Here is a 17,745-nt window from a genome sequence, read left to right on the forward strand (position 1 = left end):
AAAAGAGATTGCAAAAGATATATATGAAATTAACATCACATAAAAGTCATTGCAGGAGAGTACCTTCTTGATGAAATTAAAAAACACAAATTAAAACATTGGTAAATTCCATGATAGATTAATTGCATTAATTAATTAATTGCCCAATTAATGGCATCCCTGTATCCATGCCTTTTGCCCCATAATTTCTTTTCTTTTTTTTTTTTTTTGAGGAAGATTAGCCCCAAGCTAACATCTGCTACCAATCCTCCTCTTTTTTTGCTGAGGAACACTGGCCCTGAGCTAACATCCGTGTCCATCTTCCTCTGCTTTATATGTGGGACGCCTACCACAGCATGGCTTGCCAAGCAGTGCCATGTCTGCACCCGGGATTCAAACCAGCGAACCCCGGGCCACCGAAGTGGAACGTGTGAACTTAACCGCTGCGCCATTGGACTGGCCCAGCCCCATAATTTCTTAGTCTCTACCACAGTCTGGGCTTGGACATGTGGTTTGCTTTGGCCAATGAAACAATAACAAACTTGACACACAAAGAGGCTTTAAAAAGTGTTTGTGCATTTCTGCTCCTCTTTTGGACTGCTGCCATCACCAAGAGTTTACACCCAGGCTAGCCTGCTGCAGGATGCGGGAGAGATTTGGGAGATGTGCAAGAGTGTGGGATCTTCCCATCCAGGGGCTTCTAGACCAGCCAGTCCCCAGGCAGCCAGCCAATGGACCACAGATGCTTGAGCAAGCCCAGCTGGGATCAGCAGAGCCTAGTCCAGGTCAGCCACACAGCCTCCTCAACAACTATCATGCCAGGGAAATTAATAAATTGTTGGGTTACTTTTTGGGTGTGGCCTTCAAAAAACAGCTTTATTGAGGGATATCTGACATAGAACAAACTCATTTAAAGTATACCATTTGATAGGTTTTAACATGTGTGTACACTCATGAAACCATCACCACAATCAATATAATGAACACGTCTATAATTTGCAAGTTTCCTCCTCCTGCCCCTTTGTACTCTTTCCCTCCTACCCCTCCCTACACCCCCAGCACCCCCCTCCCCACACGTCTCCAGGCAACAACTGATCTGCTTTCTATCACTATAGATTAGCTTGCATTTTCTGGAATTTTATATAAACAGAATCATACATAAAGTATGCACTTTTTGTCTGGTTTCTTTCCCTCAGTATAATTATTTTGACATTTATCCATCTTGTGTGTATCAATATTTCATTCTTTTTTATTAGCGAATAAGCTTTTTTTCTTAGAGCAGTGTAGTTTTACAGAAAAACTGAGCAGAAACTACAGAGAGTTCCTGTATACACTCCTCTTCCCCTACTCCCACAACTCTTTTATTCTTAGCCTCTTGCATTACTGTAGTACATTTGACGTACAATTGATGAACCAATATTGATACGTTATTAACTAAAGTTCATAGTTTACATTAACGTTCACTCTTCGTGTTGCCCAGTTTGACAAATACATATGTCATGTATTAATCATTACAGTAGCATATGGAATAGTTTCACTTTCTTAAAAATATCCTGTGCTTCATCTATTCATCCCTCTCTCCCCCTGTACCCATGACAACCACTGATCTTTTCACTGTCTCTATAGTTTTGCCTTTTCCAGAACGTTATATAGATGGAATAATACAGTATAAACCTTTTCGTACTGGCTTCTTTCACTTAGTAATATACATTCAAGTTTCCTCCATGTCTTTTTGTGGCTTAACAGATCATTTCTTTTTAGTGCCATATAATATTCCATTGTCTGGATGTACCACAGTTTGTTTCTCTATTCATCTACTGAAGGGCATCTTAGTTGCTTCCAAGTTTTGGAAATTATGAATAAGGTTACTCGAAACAATCAGGTGCAGGTTTTTGTGTGGACATAAGTGTTCAACTCATTTTGGTAAATACCAAGGAGTGTAACTGCTGGATTGTGCAGTAAGATTATATTTTGCTTTGTAAGAAACTTCCAGGTTGTCTTTCCAAGTGGCTGTACCATTTTGCATTCCCAACAATGAATGACAATTCCTGTTGCTCTACATCCTTGCTAACATTTAGTGTTGTCAATCTTTTGGATAGCAGCCATTCTAATACAAGTATAGTGGTATCTCATTGTTGTTTAGTTAATTCCTTTTTATTGCTGAGTAGTATTTCATTGTATGAAAATACCACTGCTTATAACTGAACACTGGGTTTTTTTTCCCCCCAGTTTTTGACTGTTATAAACAAAACTGCTATGAACAGTCATTTAAAAGTCTTTGTAAGGATATAGCTTTCTTTTCTCTTTCTCTCTTCCCTAGGAGTGGAATGGCTGGATCATACGGTAGGTATATGTTTAACCTTTTAAGAAACTGCCAAACTATTTTAGAAAGTTGTACCATTTTACGTTACCTTCAGCAGTGTATCAGCATTCCACTTCTTCCACATCCTTGTCAGCACTTGCTATTTTCAGTCTGTTTAATTTCAGTGATTCTAGTAGGTAGGTAGCAGTATTTCACTGTGATTTTAATTTGTATGTCCCTAATGACTAATGATGTAGAATATCTTTTCAGTGCTTATTTGCCATCCACACATCTCTTTGGTGAAGTTGATGCTGGCAATCGGCTAAGGGATCTCAGTTCTCTCCACATGGACCTCTCTGTGTAGTCTCTCCACATTGGCTACTCCGGGCTTCCTCATAGCATTCTGGCTTTGTCCCAAATGTGGGTGTCCCACTTGAAGAGAGAAAGCAAGGCAGAAAATGTGTCTTTTTTGTGACCTAGCCTCAGAAGTCACGTAGCACTTTTTTTTATCACGTTCATAATAGTTTACATCATTGTGAAATTTAAGTTGTACATTATTTCTTGTCTGTCACCACATAAGTGTTCCCAGCACTTTTTTGATTGTACTTTACGTACCAAGCTCAGCGTCCATGTGTGAAGGGACTAAGAAGTTATGACGCAAAGGACATGGATAAAGGGAAGCCATTAATTGGGCTACTAATCCAATTAATGTCTCATGTACCTTAGCAACGTTTTTTTAAATTGTGGTAAAAAAACCACACAAGATATACCATCCTAACCATTTTAAAGTGTACAGTTCAGAAATGCTAAGTATATTCACATTGTTGTGAAACCGATCTCCAGAACTTACTCCTCTTGCAAATCTGAAACTCTATGCCCATCAAACAACATTTCTCCCTCCCCACAGCCCTTAGTAACCACCCCTCTACTTTCCATTTCTGTGAATTTAACTGCAAGCGGAATCATACAGTATTTATCCTTTTGTAACTGGCTTGTTTCACTAAGCATAATGTCCACAAGGTTCATCTATGTTGTAGCATGTGACAGGATTTCCTTCCTTTTTAAGACTAAATAAGAGAGGCCGGCCCAGTGGCGAAGCAGTTAAGTCCACACGTTCTGCGTTGGCAGCTCAGGGTCCGCTGGTTTAGATCCCGGGTGCAGACCTACTGCACCACTTGGCAAGCCATGCTGTGGCAGGCATCCCACATATAAAGTAGAGGAAGACGGGCACGGATGTTAGCTCAGGGCCAGTCTTCCTCAGCAAAAAGAGGAGGATTGGTGGCAGATGTTAGCTTGGGGCTAATCTTCCTCAAAAAAAAGAAAAGACTGAATAATATTCCATTGATATATATATACCACATTTTGTTTATCCATTCATCTGTCAGACATTTGCCATCCAGACGAAAGACATCCATCTTTTGGCTACTGTGAACAATGCTGCTATGAACATGGTTGTACAGATACGTCTTCACGACCCTGCTTTTAATTCTTGTGGCTATACAGCCAGAAGTGGGATTGTTGGATCACACAGCAGTCCTATTTTTAATTTTTTGAGGAAACTCCATACTATTTCCCATAGCAGTTGCACCACCTTGCAATACCATCAACAAAGCACAAGCGCTCCAATTTCTCCACATCCTCGCCAACAGTCATTATTTTCTGGGTGTTTTTTTTTTTTTTATAGTGGCCATCCTAATGGCTGTGAGGTGATATCTCATTGTGGTTTTGATTGGCATTTCTCTGATGATTAGTGATGTCGAGTATCTTTCATATGCTTGTTAGCCATATTTGTTTATCATCTTTGGAGAAATGTCTATTCAAGTCCTTTGCCCATTTTTTAATAAGGTTATTTGATTTTTTGTTGTTGAGTTGTAACGATGTTTTAATTTGTATTTTCAACAGGCACTTACAGCACCAGGTGCAGCTGAGCTGGTGCTTCAGCCTGACGAAGAGACAAGTGTTTCTGTGTATCTCGGACCCAAGTTTGTGACAATCACAGCTAGGGGATTTCTGTGGCCATTATCAACCCAAAGTCATTGCTATTAATAGTAACACTTCACCAGTGTGCCTTCCTGGTGGCCAATCCACCAGACATTACAAAAAAAAACAACACACAAAGAAAAAAGCATAATTAGGTCCTTACGTGACATCATTGGCCAACAATGTAATTGAATCCACAGTGTAATGGGCTGATTTACAAAGGGTTTTAACCTTAGAGTGTTTCAATTCCTTAATGCTCATTGTTCTCAAAAAAGTCCAGAATCACAAAAGAAACAATGACACATAATATCTGGTCTTTAACAAAGTTCTATTGAAAAAGATTACCCAACAGTTAAATGCCAAGTTACCTACCCTGTGACAAGTATTTCAAATTCAGACACACTGAGCTGTTCTGGAAAACTTGTAATTATTATCATTGACAGCTATACTGCCACGAATAGTTTCGCTGTGAATTCAAAGAGCATGAATCACATGCTACTTTCAAAATGCTACAGTCATCTGAGAACACTGTGTGTTAGAACTTCATTGGAACACAAACATCATTCTTTGTAATCTACAGCCGGGAAATGTGGTTCTTGGATGTTGAGTGAATTCCTCAATTCCCAGGCCAGACCCAGCATTTCTGGGGGAGGCTCTATAACTCCCTGACCTTTAATGGATGCTCTCTCAGCCAGGCCTGACTCGAAGCCAGGAAATGTTTAGCACGGCTTGGGCCGGTGGGTGTGAGGGTCTCTGAGAACATCTATCAGAGGAACAAACATGGATAGAAAAGACACAAAACATGCCATATTTTAAGGACATTGCTTTTCCAACACCTAGGCATGTACATAAAACCATTGTGAATGTCTCTTTAAAATAAAGTTTCTTATACAGCACAATCTGTCAGACCACTGATCTCCTCAGAACACTCACATAGAACTCTAAAGCTGTCAATGGCTCCTCATTATAAAGAGAACAAAGTCCAAATAGCTTAGCCTAGAAGTCTAAGGTACAAATACGTCCATACTATATTTCTTATCTTCTTTCTTTCTTAGTATCTCAAAATCAGGCCCGCTGCTCCAGTCAACCAGAGATGCTCCTCGTTCCCTCATTGTAGACTATGAACACCTCATTCCAGACATTTGTTCCTGCCTCTCTTACAGGCCCTGCTCCACGCGCCCTGCCCCTACTCTCCAATCTCTCTCCAATGGACACGGATCCGGCCCTCCCAGAACTCGTCTGTGTTATTCATTTGTATACTCATCCTTATAATGGCAGTTGTTTCAAGGTATGATTCCATTTGGTTCTCCCACCCCAGAAGACAGAGCTGTACCTATTAGCACAGTGGGTAGTCCAGGGCTTTGCCCAAGGTCAACATTCAGAGTCTTGTTGGGGAAAGAACCTTGGAGATCATCTCCAGGAAGGCTTCTCAAACTTTAACCTGCATATGAATCTCCTGGAGGTCTTGTTAAAATGCAGATTCTGATTCAGTAGATTTTGGGCAGAGCCTGAGATTTTGCATTTCGAATCACTTCCCAGGTGATGCCAGTGCTGTGGTACCTGGACTGCACCTGCGTGAGGCTGTGAGGGCAAAAGCCCACAGGATTGAGATGGTACACATAAATGAGCAAGTGGGCAGGGTGAGATGCAGCAGAAGGTGCTGGGGATGGTGGTGAACCAGAAGGCTCATGCTCTGTCTCAAGCGGCAGCAGCCACTCAGCTCCAGCGATAATGGAGAATCAAGATTGACACATCTATTTTTTCCAGAGAAGCTGGAAATCTGTATTAATATGTAAAATTTCCCAAATTTTATATGTGGGCAATTATTTCAAAGCCATGTTTGATTGAGAGGATCTGTACAACACATCCCTAATGATTTAAAGGGCCCATGTGTGACTGTATAATACTCTGTCTTCGCTCTTTCTGAAGTTTTAGCTTCTCTCTACACCAGGCTTTATCTATATACCAGAGTCCTTTAAACTAAAAAAAAAATTTTTTTTTTAAAGATTGACACCTTAGCTAACAACAGCTGCCAATTTTTTTTTCCTGCTTTTTCTCCCCAAATCCCCCCATTACATAGTTACATATTTTAGTTGTGGGTGCTTTTAGTTGTGGCATGTGAGACGCCGCCTCAGCGTGGCCTGATGAGCTGTGCCATGTCTGCACCCAGGATCCGAACCCGCGAAACCCTGGGCCACTGAAGCAGAGCGTGTGAACTTAACCACTCGGCCACGGGGCCAGTCCCCCCATTTGTTTTTTAATTAAAAAAAAATCTGTGGCTTAAACAATAAATATTTGACCTACTAGTTTGTGTGTAATTAGAACAAGGATTCCCAAACTTTGGGATTTTATAAGCAAGGAAAATTCCAAAAAAAATTGGAAACTAAAATACGGTACCAACATTTTATTTTGCTTAATAAGGATATTAAAAAATAATCTAGTTTCAATATCTTATTATATGAAGGACACTGCAACACCAAAACATGCTTGAAGAACATACTCTTAGATCAAAGGACAATTCTTTAAGTAGAAGAAATGGTAGCTTTATGGGAAAACTATGCTGTCCTGACTTTTCTAATTTTGTGATGGACAAGTGCAAACTTTGATTCAAATTCTGATGTTGGGGAGCCATTGATAATCTAATCTCTTCTATTTACAGGAGAAGAAATTAAGATGCAGAAAGACTATCTGACTTGCTCATTGTCTCATGCTTTAGTGGCATAGCCAGTGCTCTGCATTCTTCTTGCTGGTAGAGTTACAATTTCATGTAATTCATCTTCATAGTCAGATGGGAAAGTCTTGGGCCAATAGACATGGATTTGAATCCCAGATCAGCAAGCTCTAAGCTTCAAAGTCTTGGGCAAATTATTCAACCTCTTTGGATGGATCTCAGCTTTTTCATCTGTTACACTTACTTCATAGAGTTGCTGTGAGGACTAAATAAAACACATTTTAAGATTCTAATTTATTTTAATTAAACAAGTAAAATTGAATTAAAAATAAATTTTAAAAATTTAATTAAGTAGCGTATACAAACCACCTACCAGTGGTAACAGGCTCCTCTTGTAAAGATTGGTCAGCTTCCTCCCCAGCAAAGAGCTTCACTCAGTGAGGCCTATGTCATTGATAAAAATCGCCATTGTTAACATTATAATTATTATAATAACCATTATTATTAAGTACTAAGTATCAGGACAATGGGGTCTACTCACTACGTTTACGGAACTAAAGGGAACTTCTCAAATTATTCTTCACAAAACAAGAATGATCTGCTTGGAGCTAATTTTTCTATCCTCAGTTATCTCTAGAGGCAGCTGGAAACTTCTCTCACTAAATAAGAAATAAATATTAGTTCTCTTTGATAGTAAACACCGAGTAGGAAGAGAACAGAAGCAGCAGAGCATAATAATGTCTACCATCATATCCTTTTTCTATTTCCTCTTTTTCCACTTTTTAAAATATTTGTTTGATTGGAATGATAAGACCATGAGGACAAAGACTCTTAGCTCTTCTAGGCTCTATTTAATGATAGTATCTTTACTTGAATCATAATTTATCATTTGGAAGTCCTTAATTTCTAACTGCTTTAAATCAGGGGAAATGATCTAAATATGGGGAGAACCACAAATTGTATACCTTCTAGTCATAGATGCTAGTCATGTCCTTATCTACTCCTTACAACCAAAAATGAGAAATTATGGAACTAAGTCTTCAACAGGAGTGAATTTGGTTGTTGGAATGTTTTAACAAGAGTAGTGGTCATCTTTGGTTACCTGCTAAACATAAAAAAGATTCTATAATCTTATAGAAGAAGAAACAAAGTAAAAGTAAAACCTACTCTCTGAATTCTACACTTGTCACTAAAGTACACTTTATCGAGCCAAGTCATGGTCAAATATGTGAAATATTTTGTAAGCTATCTTGACAATTATCTTCATATTTTCCAGAAATTGGAGATCTTTGTACACGAGTTAATCATGCAGAATCCCCAAATATGCATATGCTGATTTTCTGATATGAAGCCTTTGCAATGCACACTTTATTATTGTAGAGGAGGAATAATATCCTTTTCCTCTACCCTTCTATGTTCTCAACTGACACTGCTGTAACAAAAGACGGATTAAGAACAGAAAAGCATAAAAATTCATTTAATGTAAGTTTTATGTGACATGGGAGATTTCATAAGGAAATGAAGACCGAGGAAATGGTTAAGCCCAAGTGCTTTTACGCTAGGTTTGATGAAGAGTGGAGAGTTGTGGAAAGATAAAATAGGACATAGGGTATGAGGTAACTAGTAAACTGGGGAAACTCAGCCAAGCTAAAAGTCATTCACATCCCCTCTGTGTCCCTTTGTCTTTGGAGATAAGGATGGTCCCTTTCTCCTGGTACAGGGAGGGCATAAACCTCTCACAAGAGGGTTTTATGACCTGCTTCAGGGGAAGATCAGTAAGGTGGCCCATGCCATTTCTCAAATTCCTTCAGCTTGAAATATTCAACATGCCAAGGTGCCATATTTTGGGGTAGCATGTCCTGAACCCCGTCATTATCATGCAGTTATTAGTTCTCTTCACAGAAGTACCCACGTTATTTGACTATACAAATATACTTTGTCACAACAAGTAGCAGATTTGTTCTGGGGAGTGTCTATAATCTACAGGAAGGATCAGCAAACTTTGTCCCAGGTCAAATCCAGCCCAATACATGTTTCTGTAAATAAAGTTTTATTGGAACACAGCCACTTTCATTTGTTTATGTGGCTGCTTGCCACAACAGAAGAGTTGAGAGACAGAGATCACACGGCCCTCAAAGCCTAAAATATTTACTCTCTGGCCCTTTAGAGACAAAGTGTGTTGATCCTTGATCTACAGAATAAAGAGCAATAACTAAATATGTCAGTGGATCATTACCAAAAAAGTTATCACTCCAAAAAGGCTCAGAGGATGTCACCCTAAGCCCATACACCTTTTTACCAGAAAGGCAACTGTCTTTGCTTGAAAGGTAGAGGCCCACTTTCCTAAGTTTAAGGAGATGTAAAAATGAAAGTCATAATTAAAATTTTAAAATTTGTTTTAAAATAAATAAAACTCTCTTCCTTACAAGCAGTAAGTAAAAGTGTTTTTGGCTTTGGCAATGTGGCGTTAGTGAGGATGTCATGCAAAAGGGACTGTTCTAAAACGTCCAAAACCGTGGCTCTTGAAAAGAGAAAATCAACTATGGGCATTTTCTGTAGCTCTATTTCAATAAAATTTTAATCACTTTTACAAGACTTTTTTTTTTTTACTTTTACCAGATTTTAAAGTCATGTTCTATTACTAAGTCTTCCTGATTGTTGTGGGAGGGTAGCAGATGGGATTCCATAATAAAGTGGCCTTGATCAATTTATAGCCATCAATATCATATAATTCAGCCCATATAAATGGATTATTTAGCAAAGCTTCCTTCTCACTCCAACCTACCATCATCCCAGCAGATCCCAGCAGCTGCTCAAGAAAACTATTATTTAATTAGGTAATAAATACATTCATAGATACACAAAACTACTAAATAAATACATAAATCCCTGGTGATACTTACCCTAAGCAGGTCACATAGAGGGGCCCATGTGAAAAGTAACTCAGGGCAGAAAATTTGGAGTATTCTTATCTCATGAATTTCATCTCAAGTTCATATCTTTTGAAATGTATTAACATGAAAAATTCTTAAACATAAAACAGATTTGAAAGAAAGAATAAACCCAAATCTACATTAACACGATTTTTTGTCTTCTATTCAGATTAATTAGGTATAAAATACGTACTGACCACTTAATTTAGGTGTATAACTTGATGAGTTTTGACAAATGGATACAGTTATGTCACCACCATCACAATCATGACAACAGTTCCATCACTCCTAAAAGTTCCCTCATGCCCTTTTGTAGTCAATCCCCTCCTGTTAGACCCCGCCCCTGGCAACAACTTATCTGCTCACTGTAATTTTGCCTTTTCTCAAATTTCAGGTAAATGGAATCAGACAGTATGTAGTCTTTGTGTCTATCTTCTTTCATTTAGCATAATGCTTTTGAGGTTCACCCATGTTGTTGCCTGAATAAGTAGTTTGTTCCTTTTTATTATTGCTAAATAGCATTCATTGTATGGATGTGGTTTATCTTTTCACCAGTTGATGGACTAGCAGAGTGTTTCCAATCTTGGACTATCACAAATAAAGCTCTTATAAACATTCACGTAGATTTTTATGTGGACATATGTTTTCATTTCTCTTGAGTAAATACTGAGGAGTGGAAGTGCTGGGTCATAAAGTTAGTGTAATATTTAAGTTTTTAAGAAACTGCCCAACTGTTTTCTAAAGTAGTTGGACCTTTTTACCTTCCCATGAGCAGCATGCGAGTGTTCCCTTTGCTCCACATTATTGCTGACAATTGGAAATGCCAGTCTTTGTAACTTCCGTCCTGGTACTACAATCTGCATTTCCTCAACGACTAATCACTTTGAGCACTGGCGCTTATTCGCCATTTGTATATCTTTGGTGAAATGCTCAATTTTTCAATATTCTATCCATTTTTAAAATTTGTCTATCACAAACACAAGTCCTTTATCAGGTATGCTTTGCCTAAGCTTGACTTTTCATTTTCTTAACAGTGTCTATTGAAGAGAAGTTTGTAATTCTTATCCGAGCTTTGCCCAACCCAAAGTTACTCCAATGTTTTCATCTAGAAATTTTAGTTTTAGCTCTTACACTTAAGTCTGTGATTCATTTCAAGTTGATCTTTGTGTGGCATGAGATAAGGGAGTCAAGCTTGTTTTTTTTTTGCAATATAGCTATGCGTTTGTTCTAGAACCATTTGTTGAAAAGACTTTCCTTTCCCCCTTGAATTACTGTGTTAGCTTTGTGAAAAATCAAGTGACCATAGTTGCACAATCTATTTCTGGACTCTCTATTGTGTTCCACTGATACACATATAGCCTGACACCAAAAGCACATTATCTTAATTACTGTAGCTTTATAGTGTTTCTTGCAATCAGGTAGGTAGGAATCCTACAGCTTCATCCTCTTATCAAAGTTGTTTTGACTATTCTAGGTCCATTTGCATTTCTACATAAATTTTAGACTCAGTTTGTCAAATTCTATCAAAAAATGGCTGCTAAGCACTTTGATTAGGGTTTCCTTTAATCTATAAATCAATTTGGGGATAATTGACATCTTAACCATATTGAATCTTTCATCCAAGAACATGGTCTCTCTCTTCATTTTAGATCTTCTTTGATTTCTCTCAAAATGGCTTGTAGTTTTCCATGTTCAGGTCTTGCACACATTTCATTAAATTTATCTCCAAGTGTTTCATGGTATTTGATGCTATTGTAAATGTTATTGATTTTTTCGATTTTCAATTGGTTGCTCTTCATATATAGAAATCAAAATATTTTGGTAAATTGACCTTGTATCCTAGAACCTTGCTAAGCTTATTAACTGCAGTATCTTATAGATTCCTTATCATTTTCGACTTACACAATCATGTCATCTGCAAATAAAGACAGTTTTATGTGTCTTTCTTTCTAATTTGTATGTTTTTTATTTCCTTTTTTGTCTTGTTGCACTGGCTAAAATCTCCAGTCAATATTGAATACAAGTGGTGAGAACAGACATTCTTGCTTTGTTCAGTGCATTAGAGAGGAAGTATTCAGTCTATTGCCATTAAGGATGATGTTAGGTTTAGGTGTTACGTAATTACCCTTTATCAGGTTGAGCAAGTTCTCTTTTATTTGTAGTTTGCTGAGGTTTTCTATCACAAATGGGTCCTGAATTTTGTCAAATGCTTTTTCTGAATGAAATGAGATGATATGGTTTTCTTTTTTGACTCCCAGTGTTTAATTACATTGATTGATTTTCAAATGTTTCCTCTAAGGTATCAATTTCATTGGCATAAAATTTTTCATGATTCTTTTCTTTTAATGTCTGTAGGATCCATGGTGATATGGCCCCTTTCATTTCTGATATTGATAATTCCTGAGTTTGTTTTTTCCTATCAGTCTGGTTAAAGCTTATCAATTTTATTGATATTTTCAAAGAGCCAGCTTTTGATTTGATATTTTGATTTTCAGTTTTCTATTTCATTCATTTCTGTTATCCTTACTGTTTCCTTCCTTTCTTGGATTTGCAAGTACTTAAGTTGGAAAGTTAATTAATTTGAGACCTTACATTCTTTCTAACATAAGTGTTTAAAGCTATAAATTTCCCTCGAAGTATTGCCTTAACTGCAGCCCACAAACTTTGGTATGTTGTGATTTTCATTTTCATTCTGTTCAAGATATTTTCTAATTTCTCTTGTAATTTATTCTTTGGCACATGGACTATTTAAAAATGTGTTGTTCTTATCTTTCTGTTATTGATTTCTAGGTTAATTCCACTGTGGTCAGAGAATACACCTTGTATGGTTTCAATCCCCCTTAAATTTAGTGAGACTTTTCAGGAGCAGGGGTACCTTTTCCTTGCTCCCTTTCCCCTTCTGCTGTTTGGACACAGATGACAAGGCCCTGGGTGATGATGCAGCTACAAGATGGAAAAAATCTCATACTTGAATCACCACATAGAAGAGAGAAGCACACTTACCTGGAACACCCATCCTGGTCTATACGTGAGCAAGAAAAAAATTCTATTGCTTGAACCATTAGAGGTTTGGTTGGTTGTTACAGCAGTTTAGCTTACCCTGATTAAAATGCCGCTTATCTCTTTAAGGTTCCCCTTTCTCCTCCACTACCCTGAAACTGGGTTTTCATGAGACATGTAACCTGCATGTTAGTTCATACTATGCAAAGAATACCCACCACATCTATTCAACTATTTTCATATGTTCTATTAATAAAAACTTCATATGAATATAAATAAATACATGTGAAGTCTATTGCATCAATCAAGGTTCTTTTTTAAAAATAAATTTTTATTTAAGCAGAGCATACATACAGAAATGTGCAAAAAATAAATATACTATCTATATATACATTATATATAATACATATATCTGCAGAAATTTACAAATCTGTCTACACCTGGGGCAGTCTCTTCCTTTCCATTCTTTCTTTCTTACTTGCGATTCTTGGAGCCCTAGTTACTGAGGAAGTCAAGAAAATGAGATAAAAGGGCATCCAGAGTGTGTAACAGAGAGGCCCTTCCAAGAAGTCTGAACTCAAGGCTAGAAACTCAAAGCCGGTCCTTTATGATTGCCGACATGCAGCTCAATTCCCCTGCCACACTCCTCCAAGTGCCGCCTTCTCCCGTTTTTTAAGGGAAAGAGGATATAATACACATAGGGAAGAATGTAAAGAGAGAAGCTACATTGTCTCCTTTCTCAGAGCAAACACAAGGCTCCAGGGCTGCCACTAGCCCGTTTGGCATCTTTGGCAATTTAAAAAAACTCTCCCCAAAGCACTCCTTTCTGGAATCATTTTACTTCCACCTGTCAGATATTTGTTGCAATATAACTATACTAATTTTTTTAGTAAGAACACTTTCCTGCTACTTGCCGGAAACTTGTGATATGATAAGTCCCCACAGCCTTTGATGTGAATAGCATCCTTCTGCATGTGGCACTGTTTTGCTCTTCCCAGTCTACATGCTGCACTTGGCCATAGGCTGTCAGCCAAGCTGTAGTTTTAATACTTTTTTAATGCATTTGGGTTATTTTTTAAAATATTTGTTTACTGAAGAATCACATACATGCAGAATAAAAAAGGGAGATGTACCTAAAAAAAATAACAAAAACAAGAAACTAACAGTTTGCACAGGAAGAAATGTAAGAATGCAAGAATGTTCAGAATTTCAGAAATGCATAAATGATGCAAAAAACCACCATAAACATAAATAAACACCAGAAATTTTCATGTACCTATAGGAATAGGGTCAAAGTGAAAATTTCAAATAAGTTGACTTACATAGAAGTGATAGGGCCAATAAGAACTTTGTTTCCTATTTTATGCTGAAAACAAAATATACTGAAAATCTAAGAATATTTCTGGGTGGCCCACTGTAAGTTATTACAGAAGTGTGGAGTAGTGCACTGGCCACAACGTCAGAAAGGGTGACTGCCATTCCAACTTTGGGAAGAGGTAAAAGATGGTGAAAATTTGATACTGGTCCCAGGAAAGGCCCTAGAATAGACCCTTATTATAATGATAATGTTTTTTAAGCCTTTAGGAAAGAACACAGTTCACTCTGAATCAGCAGATTTGACTTAACTTCATGAACTTTTGGGGCAGTTACTCAACTAACATTAGGGAAATGCAAGACTTCAGCAAGGAATGTAAGATCCTATGATATCCTTACAGATAACTCTGGGGACAAATGGGCAGATAGATGGACCAGTTAATCGCTGAAATTCTTACCTAAAGGGTGTTGATTAATACGGTCAGTGGTCAATTCATATCACGCTGAAGAGAAGTTTCTGAGGCCTTCTACAGGCTGTTGTCCTCAGGCTTGTTTCATTCAATATAGATTTACATATCAAACTTTGGAGTGATCAGAAAGAAAAAGACAGCAAATCTATCTTGGACGAATCCAAAAACATCTCAATAGGTTAATGAATCCAACACAAGAAAACTTCATAAGAATAAAGGAAGGTCCTGCAAACTAGGTTAAACAAAACACCAACCGCACAAGTGCAGGATGGGGCAAGAATGCTTAACAGCAGGAAAAAACCTCAAAGGACTCCAACAATATCATGTGGGTGTCAGAAAAGCTAGTCCAATATCTGGATGTTATACAGAAGAAGAATATTAACTAGAACAAAGGACATGACAGTTTTGCTACCTATAAATGTTCAGTTCTGGGTCGTATACTTTAAGAAAGATAGAGAAAACCAGAGCATTTGGAGAAAAGGGTCTTGGATGGTAAAGACAACTGAAGCCACGATATATGATGAGTGAATTGACTGGGGATAGGAAGGAGAAGATACTGGGAGTCATCACAATACGGTAGTTAAATGTCTGGCCCCAAGAGTTAATAAGACAAATGAAGGGAAGAAACAGAGAACCAACTAGGATGGCAGAGCTGCCCAAAGGTGGAAGTAGATTCTGGTCCCCGAAGAGTCAGACTAGAGGCTGCTAAAGGACCATCTGGTATTCAGGTTTTCTCCAACTTTGAGATTCCAAAAGTATAAAGATCTGTTCAGCTATACAATTTATTACTCTATCTTTGAAGAACACACAACTGACAATTCTTTAGAACTACGGCTATGTTGAAACTTTGGAGGATGAAAAACTACAAACCATTCAGTTTGCTTTACTGGCCACTTTTATCTCTCAAAGGGACAAACATTTGTGTGTGTGTTGCTCCGCCGGCCCCCAGTTTTACTGAGATATAATTGAAATGTGTGTGTGGCTTTTTGATGTGAAATCAGTCTAGAAAATGTAGTTTCCACTAGCGTTAAAGCAATCAGCACGGACGTGTAAATTTTTGATGGTGAAAGACGTTTCACTAGTATAGTGTAGTACACTGTTATACTATAATAGGGATCATTCTGTCTTATTCAGCAGATTCATACATATCCCACCCTGAAAAAGCCCAAAGCCCTAAAAAAATTATATATAAAAATAGAGATATAAAAATTCTATCTATATTTGTATATATATGTATTTATATGTGTGTGTACACACCCACACCCACACCCCCCCAATACAAACATGGGTTATTAGAAAGGAACTTCTTCCTTTTCAAAGATAATTTTATATAGCCAGTCTTCCAGGTGCATTTAACTTATGGTTTTATTTATACAATTTAGGTTTCCCCTAACTATCCAGCAATGTGTGGCGTGAACCTAACTCTAACCAATTACAATTTTGTCAGTTAAAGGTGTCTCAGTACACTACAAGCAAGCTCCAGTCATAATTACTATATTGCCAAGATTCCCGAAGTCCATTTCAACATTCATTCTCAGAGATTATACAAAATATGAATAAATCCATGCAACACACTAAAGAAATTCGTTATTCCACATAACTACACCATGGAATTATCCAGAGATCAAAAAAACGAAAGGAAACTTTTCCATGGTTTTCTCTAAAGGAAATCACTTACTGTCAAAATTTTTACTATATTATCTCCTAGAATATTTTTATCAATTTTCTTTGGAAAAGCAAGAATTAACCTTGGTATACCTTTCTGATCAAGGACCAAAGATGTGTCCCTTTTTTCTTACCATATTTTTTGTACCTTTCAATCTCAGAGTGGAAATATAATCTCTTAGAAGGAATGTGCACAGTTACAGCCATTTACCGCTTCCTGATTATACAAAAGTAAATTAACAAATGGAATTATAATAAAAGGTACAAGAGGGGAGCTACCCAGGTGATGTGATATTGTCCCAAAGTACTATTGTGTGGCCACTGGGAAAAGTATCTATGAGAGAACACTTGAGTAGATTCCTTCTATGATAAAGAAATTCACTACCTTCTATATTTCTAAACATGTATCTTTGAAGTCATCTAAATTAAGCAAAGTGTCTACTTTAAGAGGGTTATTGAGATTTGTATTCATGTAGAACAAGCCAGTTACAAACCTACTTCACTTTACATTAACTATAAACACCACAGCTCACTTCAGAAGAGATCTGGGCATCTTAAAAACCAGGGTCACAAGATGCTCTTACACAAACATTTAGAAATCCAGTAACTTGATTTAAATGGTGCTTTCAGGAGAAAGGAAACAATAATGACAGATTAAAGCCTGCCTTTAACCATGAGAGTCCCTGGAATAAAACCAAAATTACTGCCAAGAAGCCACAGGTGTTTATTATATAGACAAAGAAAAGCATGACTTTGAAGGGCACAGTGACAGTGCTTCTCTGCCTCCACTAAGGGGCTGTAAGATTAAAGGTTAATAGCAGCATAAATACTATAATTACATAATGCTGGGTTCATTTGTCTTTCAGGCTTACGAAAAAACCTTTTTGTCCTTGTACTTTTAGGGACTTGGAAGGTCTGCCAGCCACTGCCTTTCTTGTCACCAGAGCTCTCAGCGGGTTTACAAATGGACGTGCCCAAGACTGCCATCTGGTGGAAATGCTAGAAATTGAAACGATTTTTTGTAAGTGATTCAGTCAGTTACCTACTAAAAAGTATGAATTAAAAATATATTGGAGGAAAAACAGTTCATAACAGCAGTAATAAATATAAAATAATAAGGAATTAACTTAAGAAATATAGAACATATATGGAGAAAACTACAAAACTTTACTGGGGGCATTAAAAAACACTCATTTATATAAACAGAAAGATGTAGAATTTTCCTAGAATGGAACTCATCTCTGCTAAAGAGTTCAATGACCCCCAAATTAATCTACACATATAACAACTCAACATTAACAGGATTTTTATTCAGCAGGGAAATCTTGGCCAAATTATTCAAAAGTTCGTCTGGAAGAATAAACATTCAATTTCTGTTAATGTAGACTAATAAGGGAGCCCTTTCCCTACCAGATAATAAAATGTATAATA

General features: G+C 37.4%; 2 protein-coding genes across 5 annotated transcripts in view; both read right to left on the reverse strand.

Moving 5' to 3' along the window:
• The window catches only part of SLC3A1 (solute carrier family 3 member 1), a 47,979-nt gene extending 38,901 nt beyond the window's left edge, over positions 1-9,078 (reverse strand). The window contains exons 1-3 of one of the 3 annotated variants that reach the window (XM_008515179.2): positions 7,474-9,078; positions 7,306-7,376; positions 7,177-7,197 (exon numbers count right to left, since the gene is read on the reverse strand). The gene's annotated coding sequence lies outside the window, so the exon portion shown is untranslated. Of the gene's footprint in view, positions 1-2,390; positions 2,714-7,176; positions 7,198-7,305; positions 7,377-7,473 lie in introns of those variants that run through there. The other 2 variants (XM_070572765.1, XM_008515178.2) reach the window with 2 other exon arrangements.
• A 4,097-nt stretch (positions 9,079-13,175) lies between these two features.
• Positions 13,176-17,745, reverse strand: part of PPM1B (protein phosphatase, Mg2+/Mn2+ dependent 1B) — a 92,326-nt gene continuing 87,756 nt past the window's right edge. The window contains exon 7 of one of the 2 annotated variants that reach the window (XM_008515175.2): positions 13,176-17,313. The gene's annotated coding sequence lies outside the window, so the exon portion shown is untranslated. The remainder of the gene's footprint in view (positions 17,314-17,745) is intronic. The other variant, XM_070572767.1, reaches the window with a different exon arrangement.

Source organism: Equus przewalskii, chromosome 14 (assembly GCF_037783145.1).
Source record: "Equus przewalskii isolate Varuska chromosome 14, EquPr2, whole genome shotgun sequence".
Classification (NCBI taxonomy): Eukaryota; Metazoa; Chordata; class Mammalia; order Perissodactyla; family Equidae; genus Equus; species Equus przewalskii.